Below are 14,785 nucleotides of genomic sequence, written 5' to 3' on the forward strand. Positions count from 1 at the left end.
TGAAAAACTTCTATGAAGTGGTCACACACTTCCCCCACATTGATGTCAGAAGAGTACAAAAGATGCTATAGTTATGGGAGGCTAATTTTTGGGTCTTTGATTTAGAGCCAGTCCTCATCAGGCTCAGGTGCATTTTTGCAGGTGGCTACTCAGTAGAACTGATCCTTAGCAGAACAGAGAAGCAAATGTTCATTATCTTCAGTGCTGGTGGGCCTGCCACTTTAAAATGAGGCAGGACATGCAAGACTGTAGTGGGAACTCAGTGCCTAGGAGATGCGTCCTGGACCTAGCATGCTCCATAACTTCATCTGCTACCTGCAAATTCCTGAGCCCCCCTCCCTCTTATGTTGATTCTGCCTCTGTGGCTCTACATGTACAGATTTGCTTTATTTGGCAGGTGATAGTGGTGGTATAGATCTCTGAGCTTGTCTCAGAGAATCAAGACTAAGCTCATGGTAATTAAGTTGTCATTGATCTCCAACAGTTCCTTCTCTCATTAGCTGTACTCCTTGAAGCACATTTGGGTTCTGGCTCTCAGCGAGACAGAAGTCAGAGGTATGACACTCCCTCTGGTACCTGCTCTGAGTCCCCTTTCCCCTTTAGGTTCCTCCTAGGCCTTTCAGGCCCTCAGAGTCATCCTAAACTTTACAGGATTCTGTACCAAGACGACTACTATGTCACAGCCCTGCAGGCTGTACAGCCTTATCAAAACTTAGCTCTCCTCATCATAACTTAGTTCTCATCAAAGTTCATAGCAGCATTATTCACAGTTGCCAAAAGATGGAAGTAATCCAAGTGTTCATCAACTGATAAATGGATAACTAAAATGTGGTATGTACACACAATGGATTATTCAGCTGTGAAAAGAAATGAAGTCCTGATACATGTGACAACATGGATGAACCTTGAACACATTGTATTGAGTAAAATAAACCAGACACAAAAGGACAAATATTGTGTGATCTCATTGATTTGAAACAATTACAAAAAGCACACTCACAGAGTCAGAATCTAGAATATAGTTTGCCAGGGGGTGGGGTGGGGATAGGGAATGGGACGTTAAGGCTTAAAATGTACAGGGTTCTTGTTTGGAATGATGGAAACTTTTTGGTAATTGATAGTGGTGATGGTAGTGCAACATTGTGAATGCAGTTAACAGCACTGTGATACATATCTGAATGTAATTAAAAGGGAAAATGTTAGATTAAATACATGATAATAGAATAGGAATTTTTTTAAAAAGTGTCTGTGGAAGTACACCACACAAACAGTGAACCCTAAGTTAAACTATGATTAATAGTACAATTATAAAAATGTTCTATTATCAATTGTAACAAATGTTCCACACCAATGCAGGTGTTGGTAGTGGGTGGTATATGAGAATCTTATATTTTATGCATGATTGTTCTGTAAACCCACAACTTCTCTAAAAAAGAAAAAAAAAAAAAAAAAAGCAAAACTTAGCTCTCCCATATCCCCTTCCCTTGGGTCCTGTAAGGTGTTTGTTAAACTGAAAATTATGGAATTGTAACCTTGACCTTAGGAATTGATGTAGTTCAGTCTCACCTCTCTCCCAATTCTACTGCTGACTTTTTCAACAAAAATTATTTGAAAGTTTGGTCTTTTGAATAAAAATCTGCTTCCTTCAATAAATGTTTCTGGAAAATCTGGATATCCATATGCAAAGGAATGAAGATGGATCCCTACCTCACATCATATATAAAAATTAACTCAAAATGGATCAAAGACCTAAATATAAAAAAAAAAAACTATACAACTCCTAGAAGAAAACATAGGGAAGCATCTTTAGGACCTTGTGTTAGCCAATGGTTTCTTAGAATTTATACCAAAAGCACAAGAAACAGAAGAAAAAGATAGAGAAATGGGACTTCAACACAATTAACAGCTATTGTGCATCAAAGAACTTCATCATGAAGTTAAAAAAGAGCCTACAGAATGGGAGAAAATGTTTGGAAACCAAATATCTGATAAAGGTTTAAATTCGGAATATATAAAGAAATCCTACAATTTGACAATAAAGGGATAAACAACTCAATTTTAAAATGGGCAAAAACCTTGAATAGAGTTTTCGCCAACAAAGATATGCAAATGGCCAAAAAGCACTTGAAAAGATGCTAAATGTTATTAGCTATGCAAATAAAAACCACAATGAGATACCATTTCACACCCACTAGAAAGGCTACTATTAAAATAACAGAAAATTACAAGTATTAGAGAGAATGTGGAGAAAGAGGAATACTCGTTTATTTGTTGGTAGAAACGTACAAAGGTGTAGCCATTATGGAAGATAGTTTGGTTGTTCCTCAGAATGTTAGGAATAGAATTACCGTAGGACCCAGCAATCCTACTTTTAGATATATACCTCAAAGAATTGAAAGCAAAGACTCAAAGGGATATTTGCATATCAATGTCCAGAAAGGCTTTATTCACAATTGCCAAAAGATGGAAGCAACCCGAGTGTCCATCAACCTATGAATGGTTAAACCAAATGTGGTATATAGATACAATCAGAAATTATTCAGCTATAAAAAGGAATGAAGTTCTGATATATGCTACTATATGGATGAACCTTAAAGACATCGTTTTGAGTCAAATGAACCAGACACAAAAGGACAAATTTTGCATGACATGAAATAATTAGAATAAGCAAATTCGTAGAGTCAGAAACCAGAATACAGGTTTCCAGGAGCAGGGGTGGGGGTATGGAATGATATTTAATGCCTAATTGGTATAGAATTTCTGTTTGGAGTGATAGAAACGTTTTGGTAATGGATAGTGGTGATGGCAGCACAACTTTGTGAATTAATTAACAGCACTGAATTATATATTTGAATGTGGTTAAAAGGGGGAAATTTTAGGTTGTATATATATTACTAGAATAAAATTTTAAAAAAACCCATAGGACTGTACAACACAAACAGTGAGCTCTAATGCAAACTATGGACTATAGTTAATAGTGCAATTATAATCATATTCTTTCATAAATTGTAAGAAAGATTCTGCTCTAATGCAAGGTTTTACTAATAAGGGGGTATATGGCAACTCTATCTTCAGCGTGGTTTTTCTGTAAACCTACAACTTCTCTAATAAAAAAATTATATTAAAAAAAATTCTGCCTCCTGGCCATCTCCAGCCTCCTGGTCCCAGTTCTGTCCTCTGGAGTTACGTGGTCCCCTGAAAAGTAATGTTAAAAATGTTTAAAAGAACTACTGTCCTTTAATGAGATCATTAAGAGAGGCTTCTTGTGGGAGAAACTATAGTATAAGAACAAGCTTTAAACAGGCCACTTCCAAGAGTCACCTTTGAATTCCTGTCAATCCATTTCCTGTTAGGTGGTATTTGTAGGTATTTGTTCTTCACATGAAAGAAGCCAGGAAGAGTCAGACTTCCAGTTCCAGGGTGAAAATCCTCTGAGGACATCTTCTGTTGCCAAATCTTTAGAGAGGATGTAAGAAGAAAATCTCAGGCTTCAGCGTGGTCCTGCTTGACATCTCAACTAAAGCCAAAGCCCTGACTGGGGGAAAAAAAAAGAGGTGGAAGTAAATTCTTTTGTAATTTTTTTTGACAATTTGCTTTTAAGTTAGCAGATGTAAATTGCATAAGGCCTGGAAGAGCATCTGTATTGTATCAGCACAGAAACCAACAGTAAGACCCTCTTGCATTATATAAAACTGACTATAGCTCACTTAGTGAACACTGGATCATTGAAAGCATAGCAGCCATAGTCTCAGCAAACAGCAAGTTAACCTCTTGAATCCTAATTTCTGAACTTCCCAGGTCACACCAGCTCTGCCCTTTTTAACTCCTGAACCTGCTGGCTGTTGGGGTTCAAGGAACCCAGCCAACTGAAGATGTAGCCATTGCTGGGGCCAGGAGCCTGGCCAATGGAGGATATAAGCACAAGTTCAATGGCTTTCTAACCAATATCTTCCAAAAAGACATATTGGATTAATGGAAAGAGTAGGCTTTGGAGACAGGCAGGATTGGGTTTGAATCCTGGTCTCATCTTTTACTAATTGTATACTCTTGGAAAAATTATTTACCCTCTCATTTTCCTCATCTATTAAATGGAGATAATTCTCTGTATTCCATAGGAGTTCCAAGGATTAAGTGGGATCATGTTTACAAACCTGCACATTATAGTAGTAGTTTTGTGAAAATTTATTCCCTTTCCTTTTTCTACTGATACCTTCCTTGCCTTAAGCTCTTTCTCTAGTCTGAAGTTCAGGATAAGGATGTGTTAGAAAGGGCTTTCAGATAGACTATCCCACCAGTCTCTCTGGGAGCCCTCCTTTGTCTACTGCTACTGCTTTGATCATTTTGTTATCATACCTCCACAGAAAGATGAACCAGGTGACATGGGAGAAGCAAAACTCAGATCCATCTGTTCAATTCTTTGTATGTAAAACTTTTGGAAGGGCGCTAGAAGCTATTAATGGAAGTGTATGGGGGGCTTTTATTTATGATGCATCTACTCTAGACAGTACAGAGATGCCTATCTTCCCAGACTTTCTGACCAGTGAGGGAGTTGTACATACAGATTAATGATTTCAGAAATGTGATGTGTTACAATAGAAGTATTTACAGGTCATCAGGCCATTTGGACATAAAAATTGCTATTCCCCTCTCTTCCTCTCCCCTCCCTCCCCCTTCTCTGTCTTATGGCAGGTAAAAAGTGTTCCTGACCTGTCATTGTTGAATTGGGCAACTTACTGTGGGTCTGGGAAAGGCATTAGGCCTCTTTATAATGACCATTGAGTTTTGCTTCTAGCAAATTCATTCCTAGATATTGGTTAAGAACTTACGGCACCTTGATATTGTGAGCAAAGTATGACAGATGTGGAGTTAATTTTGAATTGCGTTAATGTTCTGAGAAACAAATAAGCTCCTGTTGACATAATACCTGATTTAAATAATGGATTACAGTGTTTTATGACCCAGTGTCCTTGCTGAAAGCTCAAATCTAAGAGTAAGATATGCTTTTGTGAGATCTGATGCCATCCGAATCCATGTAGTTTGTTTTATTCTGTCATCATGACAGGAGAAAAGTCAGTTTATTTGGATTATCTGATTCATTTCCTAAGAATAAAAGTATTACACTTGAAAATCTTTATAAATAAACATAATCATGCAAAAAATGTATCCTGTGTTATAAAAATATGATAATTTAAACTATATGTTATTTAAAATGTGTCCTTTTTCCTGTTTTTGGTTTCTTTCTATTAATAATGATCATAAACTTATTTTGAAAGTGTTTCCAGTAATGTTGATCAACTGGCATTAAAGTGGAGACAAAAACAAACAAAAAACACCTGTGCTTTCTTTTCTTACTTACCTGTCAGACCTGCACGTGTGGTGGGCATTTCATCTCCTCTATATGGCATTCCTCTGATAATTCTATTCAGCATCAGTCATGCAAATGCTGATTTTTGTATCAACCGGCTCTGATATCAAATAATCCATGAGGCCTATAAAGAGACCCTATGTTCTCTGAAGTTTCCCCCTCCTTTATTTCTCCTTTCTATGCTATAAAATCATTAGGAGTAGAGAGGGAGGTTTAGAGAAGGAAAGGGGTGACAAAGAAATTCCAGTATACATTAGAGAATATAAAAATTTCCATTTGCCGAATATCTTTGGTGTGATAGGAAATGTCCACGTATATTTTAAAATCTTCACATTATACTATAAAATAGAAGTTTGTTTTCCCTATTTTATAGAGGTGTAACTTGAGACTCACGGATTAAATGACTCGTCCAAGGTCTCAGAATTAGTAGTGGCTGAGGTAGGGGCCATACCTAAGTTTTTCTGGTTTCAAATCCACCACACTGCAATGGCCTAAATCAGAAACTGTGGGCCCCATCCAGGTCGAGGCCATGGTGTTATGTTTTGCTTGGCCAACACTGTAGTTGGCTCTTTCAGTTAGCCATTTTCACTTTCTCATACTTCTCAATTCCCATCATACATTTATTTTCTCTCTCTAGTCCGTAGAGTTTATGATTTCTGTCCCTGGTAAACAGATCATGGCTTTGGAACAAGAGAGACAAATATTCAATTCCTGGCCCAGCTAGTTGCATATGGTGTGTCCTTTTGGCAAGTCTCTGAGCCCATTACCTTTACCCAAATGCAGATAACTAAATATAGATCATAGCGCTGTTATAAAGATTAGAAGGAACTATGTGTGAAGTGCTTGGCATTCTATAAATATTGGTGCCCTCTTTAATCTTCTCCCACCCTCATCTTTCATGAAATCATTTCCTTGAAAAATTCCCGTGTGTTCTGTTAACTCTGAAGACTTTGCACCTACAGAAGTATTCATTAAGACTAGTGTCAGTTGCTACCGTAAAAGGATATCAGACTGGAATTCTTCCTGCCTCTATTTTTACTGAGGTGTGGAAATGAAAGGTACCGAATACCAAAGTGAGTGTGAAACCATCCTCATACATATAATAATTTCCAACATAAATATTTAGTAACCACTTTCATGGTCCTTGTTTCTCAACCATATTAAGGATGTGAAAAAAGTCATAATGGGGAGAAATGAGAAGTTGGTGACAACATTTCCTAGGAGTTGGCTGGGTTAAAAGTCCTTTCACCTCTCCTCCTTTTTCTCAAGCCTAATGGGGGCAGACTTCTATGTGGTCCTTTGTAGAACTAGATATATATGTGGCTGCCGTTGTTGGGGCAGACAATGGGGCTCCGATGACCTGGGTCTGACTTGCATGCAGGAAATCTAGAGAACCAATGTCTGGCAGACTGCTTTGGTGGCAGAATCAGGGGTGTGGGGAAGTTACCATAATCACATTGGTCTGCATTCCTAGATCTCATTCTGGACAAAGGCACATGAGTGTTTCCCAGAGAGCAAATGTGGGTCATATGTGAGCAGCTTGTAGCAGATGTTGCTAATGACACATCCATGTCTCCTAGACCCTTAAATTTCAGTGTGTTCTTAATTATGAGTATCTGAATCTCTGCCCTTAAAGACTTTTTCTAGAATTTCAGGGATCACTCTGCCTGTGGGTGAGATAGGCCAGAAGTGCTGGGGAGTTTAGTTTTCTTTTGGAGCAGTTAAAATTATATTGTTCTGAGATGTTGGATAAATACCACAGCTCCCTTGCTTTTAAGCTGGAATAATTCAGAGGCATGTGTTTTTACACCATTTCCCAAAATTTCCCTGTGGGATTCAACTCGAGTAATAGCTGGTTTAGTAGTGCACCTCCTACAGGCTGTCTTCTCTTCCCTATTTAATTTCTTTATTCCCCTACTGGTATTCTCTATAACTCCCAAATAAACTACTTACAATTGGGTCCTGGCATCCGGGTCTTCTTCTGGGGAAACCCAAACTAAGCTAGTCGGTACTATGAGAGGTCCAAGGAATCACCCACTTAGGATGGGATTATGGAACATGAAAACCAGATCACAAAAGGATCCCATTACTGGTGGTAAGAGAGGTGGTGATAATTTCTGAGTTGCTGAGCATCAATTAATGCTCTCATCTGGGGTGAACTGGAATGGGATATGGGCTTAGGCAATATCTCCAGCATTTTTTTGATATGGTGGCAATGGAAATTAAGAGGACTGTGGAACTGATTTTTTGTGTATGTGTCATAGTGGCACAGAAAAAAATGACATGCTCAATTCAGCTAACTATCAATAAGGGCTTAGTGTGAAACCCAGAAGACCTCTGATACAGCATTTAAAGAAATCATATTTCCTGTAGCCAGAGGATAGATCTAGCTGAATATCTGGCCTATAATCTGAGTGTGAGCAAGGCAGAATTGCAGAATCTTCATTCTGAATCCTGGCAGGTCTCCTATGCTAAAACCAGGGCCCTGATAGGAAAGGAGTCAGGTCCTGAGACCTGACGTGGAGATGTTTAGGAGATGTGCTTGAGAAATGTGAACCTCTAAACTCTAAACTTTCTGGGCTTGCAGAAGTGGTTTATTCCCCATTGCTATAGTAGAACATATTCCTGTTGCCTAGAGAAATGAAGAGGCAGATGCCTCATAAGATGACACTTGTCTTCTTCAAGGTTTGCCCCAACCCCTGTCTCGTGGATTTTAGGACAATAACTAGGGTTAAAACTCAGCTTGAACTACTGGGAAAGTACTTTTCCTGCTCCAAGAAGAAGAGGTCATTAACAAAAGAGCCATAAGACCTGGCTAATATGTCCTGGGAGAATCAGGGAAAACACAACTAAAAGTGGACTTTGAAGGTGTTAGGCTAGTGATTGAAGAATATAAGGCTGATAGAGAGAATTTTTGAAATTGGAGCACTCTCTCATGACCTCAGGTTAATGTTCTGGCAGAGATACCTGGAGGTGATTCTAACATACTGCTGGGATAGCTCATTAAACCTTAGAAAATGATGACTTGCAGTAAATGAGATGGAGTTGGTGTACAAATACCCAGTTCCCATGCCCATCAGGTGGAAAATTCTCAGGTGGGTGTTCAGTGATCTTTCCCAGAGTTTTCTTTTAGAATTAAGCAGCAAGGAACTGAAAGAAATATTAGATTCCTAGGGAATGAGGAAAAAGCCACAAGTGATAAGTCACCAAAGAGATGAATGTGCCCAGGTCATAGAGGAAGTTCCCATCCTAACATTCAACCTAAACATCTCTCAGGCCCTAGAAGCTTAAAGCCATTTTGGGATGGAACCAGTCTAAATAAAATTTCCTATCCCTTCATTATTCCTCTCATTGGCTTTGACTCCAGAGAGATATGAAACTCTCTAGCAATCTGGAGATGGATAGTAGGGGAAAAGCAGGGAAAATACAAGAGAGAAAAATAGAAAATAAGCCAAGCATTATTCCTTTCCATGCTGTAGTCTTTCAGTCTAAAACAAGCCCAAGCTGAGGGAGAAGAGAAAATATATGATTAATACACTTTTGAATTTTAGATATTTTACTGAATTGGCATTGTGTTTATAATTTAAAAAGACATAAGGCTGTCTTTTAACTAACAGTGAACAAAAAAGATAAGAGAACTTTCAATTTTTCATCTAGCAGTTAAGAGAATATTTCTGTACAACATCTAAAGGAACAGTGAAACAGACAATTCTGCCACCTTATTGTTGCTTGTATCATCCTCAGAAACACTTTGGCTTGACTCCCTGCATGTTCTGTTACAGTAAAAGGCATAGTTGATAGCAGTTGACATAGAGAATAGGTAACAATATAGAGAACAGGAAGAAATTTAAACTATCTCATGTATTTTTTTCCTAATCAGTAATATTTTGCAGTGATACTTCCTAGGTCACTTAAAAGCCATATGCACACTGATACATTTGTTTTCTTTTTCAAACATAAAATGATGTCGTTGTTTGAAGCTGTATGAACCCCAGAAAACATTGTCTTAAGTTTAATCCATTCCTGTGGGTGTGGACCCATTGTAAGTAGGAACTTTTGATGAGGTTACTTCAGTTAAGATGTGGTCCACCTCAATCAGGATGGGTCTTAATCCTAATACTGGAGTACTTTATAAGAAGAATGAAATTCAGACCGGGATTGAGAAAGCCATAGAAGCAAGAAGCTGAAATTGAACAGAACCCAGAAGAGAATGGAGAGGCCAAGAGAAGCTGCCATGTGCATTGCCATGTGTTCTGGTTTGCTAAAGCTGCTGTTATGCAAAATACCAGAAATGGATTAGCTTTTATAAAGGGGGTTAATTAGGTTACATATTTACAGTTCTAAGGCCATAAAAGTGTCTGAACCAGGGCATCAACAAGAGGATACCTTCACTGAAGGAAGGCCAGTGACATCCGGAACACCTCTGTCAGCTGAAAAAGGCACATGGCTGGCGTCTGCTGGTCTTTTGCTCTTGTGTTGCATTTCAAAATGGCTTTCTCCAAAATATCTATGCGATTCTGTCTCTCTTAGCTTCTCTAAGCTCTCTGTTTGGTTTTCCTGGGGTGTTTTTCTCTAAGCATCTGGAAGTCCTCTCTTAGCTTCTTAGGGGCAATCTGGGCTTCATCTCTTAGCTTAGCATCTCCACATGTTCTTCTGTCTGCATCTCCAAGCATCCCCAAGCATCTGTTTCTGTGTTGGCTCTTGGCTTCTCTCCAAAATGTCTTTCCTAGCTTCTCTGAGCTCCTTGTTTCCGTGAGCTCTCTTAAAGGACTCTGGTAATCTAACGAAGACCCACACAGAATGGGCAGGGTCACAGCTCCATTAAATAATTTAATCAAAGGTCTCATCCACAGTTGGGTGAGTCACATCTCCATGGAAACACTCAACCAAAAGGTTCCACCCTAATCAAAAGACTAGTAAGTCTGCCTCCACAAGATTGCATTAAAGAACATGGCTTTAAGGGGGACATAATAGATTCAAACCAGACACCATGTGACATGGGAGCCAAAGGCCAAGAATGATTAGCAGCCTGCCCCAGAAAACCAGTCTTCAGGGAGAAAGCATTGCCTTGATAACATCTTGATTTGTACTTTTTTCCTAAACTCAAAACCATGGGCAAGTGAATTCCCATTGTTTAACCTGATCCATTTCATGGTATTTGCTTGAGTAGCCAGGTAAACTAAACAAATGATATCTAGAGAATGAAAAAAATAGTCTAATCAAAAAAAAAAAAAAAAAAAAAGGCTGAAAACTATGGGTCTATCTGATTTTCTCTCTTGGGTCTCAAAATAAATAAAGTTTGCTTCATCAGGAAGAGAGAAATAGGAGGAAGTGAGATGACCTCCAACCATATGGAATGTCACCTTACTATCACTGTATTTCTTCATAATCTTCCGAACACTGTGTGTTCTTCAACAGATCTGGGGCCAAAACCAGGTCTTTCTTGTTGTGAAATTTTGAATCATAAAAAACAGAATCAAAAGCTATACTCAAATCCAGCAATATTACTTCCCCTTTCTTTTTATGGACCTTCATTTACCAAGGAAGGAAACAGTTTTGGTGGTACTATTTGTTTTCCCCCAAACCCTCTTGATTGACCCGTTTTTCACTTTTGTTACATATTGATTGCTTAGAGAATGTTTGAGGCTCTCCTTCCACGTCAAGATATCTCTTGGTTAAATTCAACACCACAGAGAAAACAGTAATTGAAGTTGTCACAAAATATTGGTAGGACTCAATAAGTTGCCGGTCTCTCCCTTTAGACCGTTGTTTCCAAACTGTTCAGAGGCAAATTTTATGTCTAGTCCAGTGGTTCTCAACAAGGTGTGATTTTGCCCCCAAGGATAAATTTGGCAATGCCTAGAGACATTTTTGCTTGTCAAGTCTGGGAGGAGCATGCTACTAGCATACAGTGAGTAGAGACCAGGGATGCTACTAACTATCTGTATTAGTTTCCTATTGCTGCATAATAAGTTAACACAAATTTAGCAACTTAAGTTTATTATCTCGTAGTTCTGTAGGTCAGAAGTCTGGAGGGGCTTGACCGGACTCTCTGTTAGAGTCTCACAAGGCCAACATCAAGGTGTTGGCCAGCCTGAGCTCTTATCTAAAGGCTCTGGGGAAGAATCTTCTTAACTCATTCAGGTTTTTGATAGAATTTAGTTTCTCTTGGCTATAAGACTGAGGTCCCCTTTTCCTTGCTGGCTGGCAGCCAGGCTACTCACATTACTTTGCATGGGGCTTTCTCTGTCTTTAAAGCCAGCAGTAGTGCATTGAATCCCATTGTGCTTTGAATCTTTGACTTTATCTTCTACTGCCAGCCAGAGAAAACTCTCTGTTTTTAAAGGACTCACTTTATTGGGTCGGACCTATCTGGATAATCTCCATATTTTAAGGTCAACTGACTTGTGACTTCATTTATACCTATAAAATCCCTTTATGGCAATGCTTAGGTTAATGTTTGAATAAATAACTCAGAAATTTAATCTTGGAGTACTATCTTTAGAATTCTGCTTACCACAATAGCTAAAATGCAAAGGATAGCCTTTGGCAACAAAGAATTATCTGGCCCCAAATACCAATAGTGCTAGGATTGAGAAATCTTTATCTAGGCATATCTTTTATGCAGAGTGGAAGTATTTTCAGTTTATTTTTCTCAAGAAAGGTCGATTCACAGCCTGCAGCACTTGAAAGAAGCATATGCCATTGGGTTTATGATCATGATCCAGAACTCTCATTTTCTAGGAAATTTTGGTCACAAAGATCTTATCAACTCTGACAACATCAGCCAATCATTTGCTAGTCCATCTACCTTTACCCACCTACTTCTCTAACTTCATATCCATCAATCTATTTAGTTTGTTTACATTCTTCTGTTCTTTGACAAGAGTGATTTTTCATTAAGACATATTAGGAAGATAGTGAAATGACATCATTCTTTGCTTTGGACAGACAATCAGAATATGATCATGTATTTAACTAGAATGCAAGTTCTCTAATTGCAGAGACTTATCCTTGGTCACTGATGTACCAAACACATAGCACAATTTATGGTTCATAGTAGGCACACAATGAATATTTGTTGAGGAGAGCTTCTCAGTCAAGGATAAGGAGAAAGAGGAATCTTGATATTTTTCACAAACAACCAGATTTAATTGGGGCTGTGGCTTGATTGGAGAACATTTTATAATGGAATTTATAGAGATGAAGCATATGTTTGTGCACCTGGAACCTAGCAGTGCCCTGGTGGTATGAAGAAGTGTCTAGGCTCTCAGCCATTTCCTAAAATTAGAGGAGCCACCTGGTTCAAACTCCCACCCCAGAAATCCCCTCTATGTCACCCTTGATGGGTACAATTTATGTTTGAGCCCTTAGAGATGGTGTCACAGTGCTAGATACTTTGGAATAGTAATCTTCATAGTTCTTGCTTGCATAGTCCCTAAAAGACTTTTAGAAAATTGTGGACCTCTTGAATATTTCAAGCTGACATCTAAAAAACTGGGGTCATAAGTTTAACATTTGCAAAGGATATAATTTCTGGCATATCACCTATCATATGTGCTTTAAATATATATTTTTTCAAAACTTTGAATTGATAGATTTAACTCATTTTATTTGTATAATATGTCCTCCATACTATCTATCAGGAAAAAACAGCTCATTTTGTCAATCCAAGTAGACAAATCAAGCTTATTTTCTGTGAGAAAAAGGCAGAACTCATTTTTCCACTTAAATAGATGGAAATACTTGTATCCTTGTGATAACCATCTCACTTCTGAATTCTAAGATAATTCGATATATGATAGATAAGGCATAGAGTCTTAAAATGAGCTTATTATCTGGATGTAATATGGCACTGTCCCCTCAATATTTCTTACAGATGATCTTTTTGCTTTGCTATAACCTGTTCAGGAGTTATGCATCCTCAAGGAATTCCTTTGTTTTGTACCCTAATGCTTTTTAGGAATGGTGAGACATACAGTTTTTTTTTTCTTTGTAAAGTAGGAGAAAGGCAAGGAGAGGTGACAAAGGAGAAGTTTTGACATCAGGCAGATACATTTTGGGGAAAAGTACATATAGAGATGGAGGATTTCGAAAATAATTCCCTTAAAACTATCCATACTTATATACCCATGGAGAAAGGGAGAGAGGGAGAGATTGAGATTGAGAGAGACTGAGAGAGATTGAGATGAGAGAGAAAGGAACCACTAGTCATGAAAAGAATATTCATTTTGGAATCTGTTTGCCTAGGTTTGATCCTAGTAGTATACTTACTACTGGGTAACTTGGATGTATTTTCTAATCACTCTGCTCTTAACTTTAGTTTTCTCACCTGACACATAGCAGGTATGCAAAGATTTTTGTTGAGCAAGTAAGTGAATGAAAGAATAAATAAATAAATGATTTTGGAAATAATGACCTTGTTGGGTTGTCATGAAGATTAATGCTAATAGAGAGTTTAGTACAGCCTGGCATAGGGTAGGTGTTTTGCAAGTAATAACAATAGTAATTATTATTATTACTATTATTATTATTATTTTATTGTTATTCTTGATTCAGTGCTTCTTTGGATTGCTGAATCAGGTGCCCACGTATACTTTTCTCTAAGCTGGATGGAGAATCCTCATATAACTTGAGAATAAATATTATATGTTGCTGAATGTTTGGAACCTGTCCAAGCCTAGAGGGACTTTCCCATCATAAAGAACGATGCTGGGTATGTCAGAAGCTATCCTCCACTATTGGGAGTATGTTTGAGAAGTTTGGTGGCAAAGAAAAGTGGCAATCTGTTGTCTGAAAGAAGCCTGGCCACTGTGCCAGATGTGCCCAAGCCATATAGCGGTTGGTGGGATATGCAAACCCAATAGGTGTGCATATTTGCCATCATTTGCCTCCATTGCTGCAGGAGGGAGGGAGGGCCTGAACGATGGGGGCTTCTCGTTTTCACCTAATGAAATTCAAGTCTATGTATTTAGCACGTTTTACCTCTGGTTAAGAACAAATTATGAACCCACAGCCCATTCTTCTTGCAAGAGGGAAGAAAAATATGCTGGACTTTTGACCTAAAAACTGTGTTTAGTCTATCTAAATAATTTCCAGTTAAATTCCATTGTCTTGTGAAACAAATTCATCTGCTGAAGAATTAAGTTCTCCAGGGCAAGACCTTGTCTTTTCAGAGGTTGTTTAAAATGATGCAGGACTTTTCTTGGTGTAATAGATAGTAATTACTTATAATGAAAGAATAAGAACAATATCAGCCTCATCACATGTCCTAGAAGCTTAGTGTGCAAGAGAAATCCCATTACACATATATTATACTTCCATTGCAACCTATTGTAAAGGTATGTTCCTCACTAGGAAAATCCATGATCTCATTTCTCCAAATCTAGAAAATTGATAGACCAGCGAGAGTTAATTATG

Source organism: Choloepus didactylus, chromosome 6 (assembly GCF_015220235.1).
Source record: "Choloepus didactylus isolate mChoDid1 chromosome 6, mChoDid1.pri, whole genome shotgun sequence".
Lineage (NCBI taxonomy): Eukaryota > Metazoa > Chordata > Mammalia > Pilosa > Megalonychidae > Choloepus > Choloepus didactylus.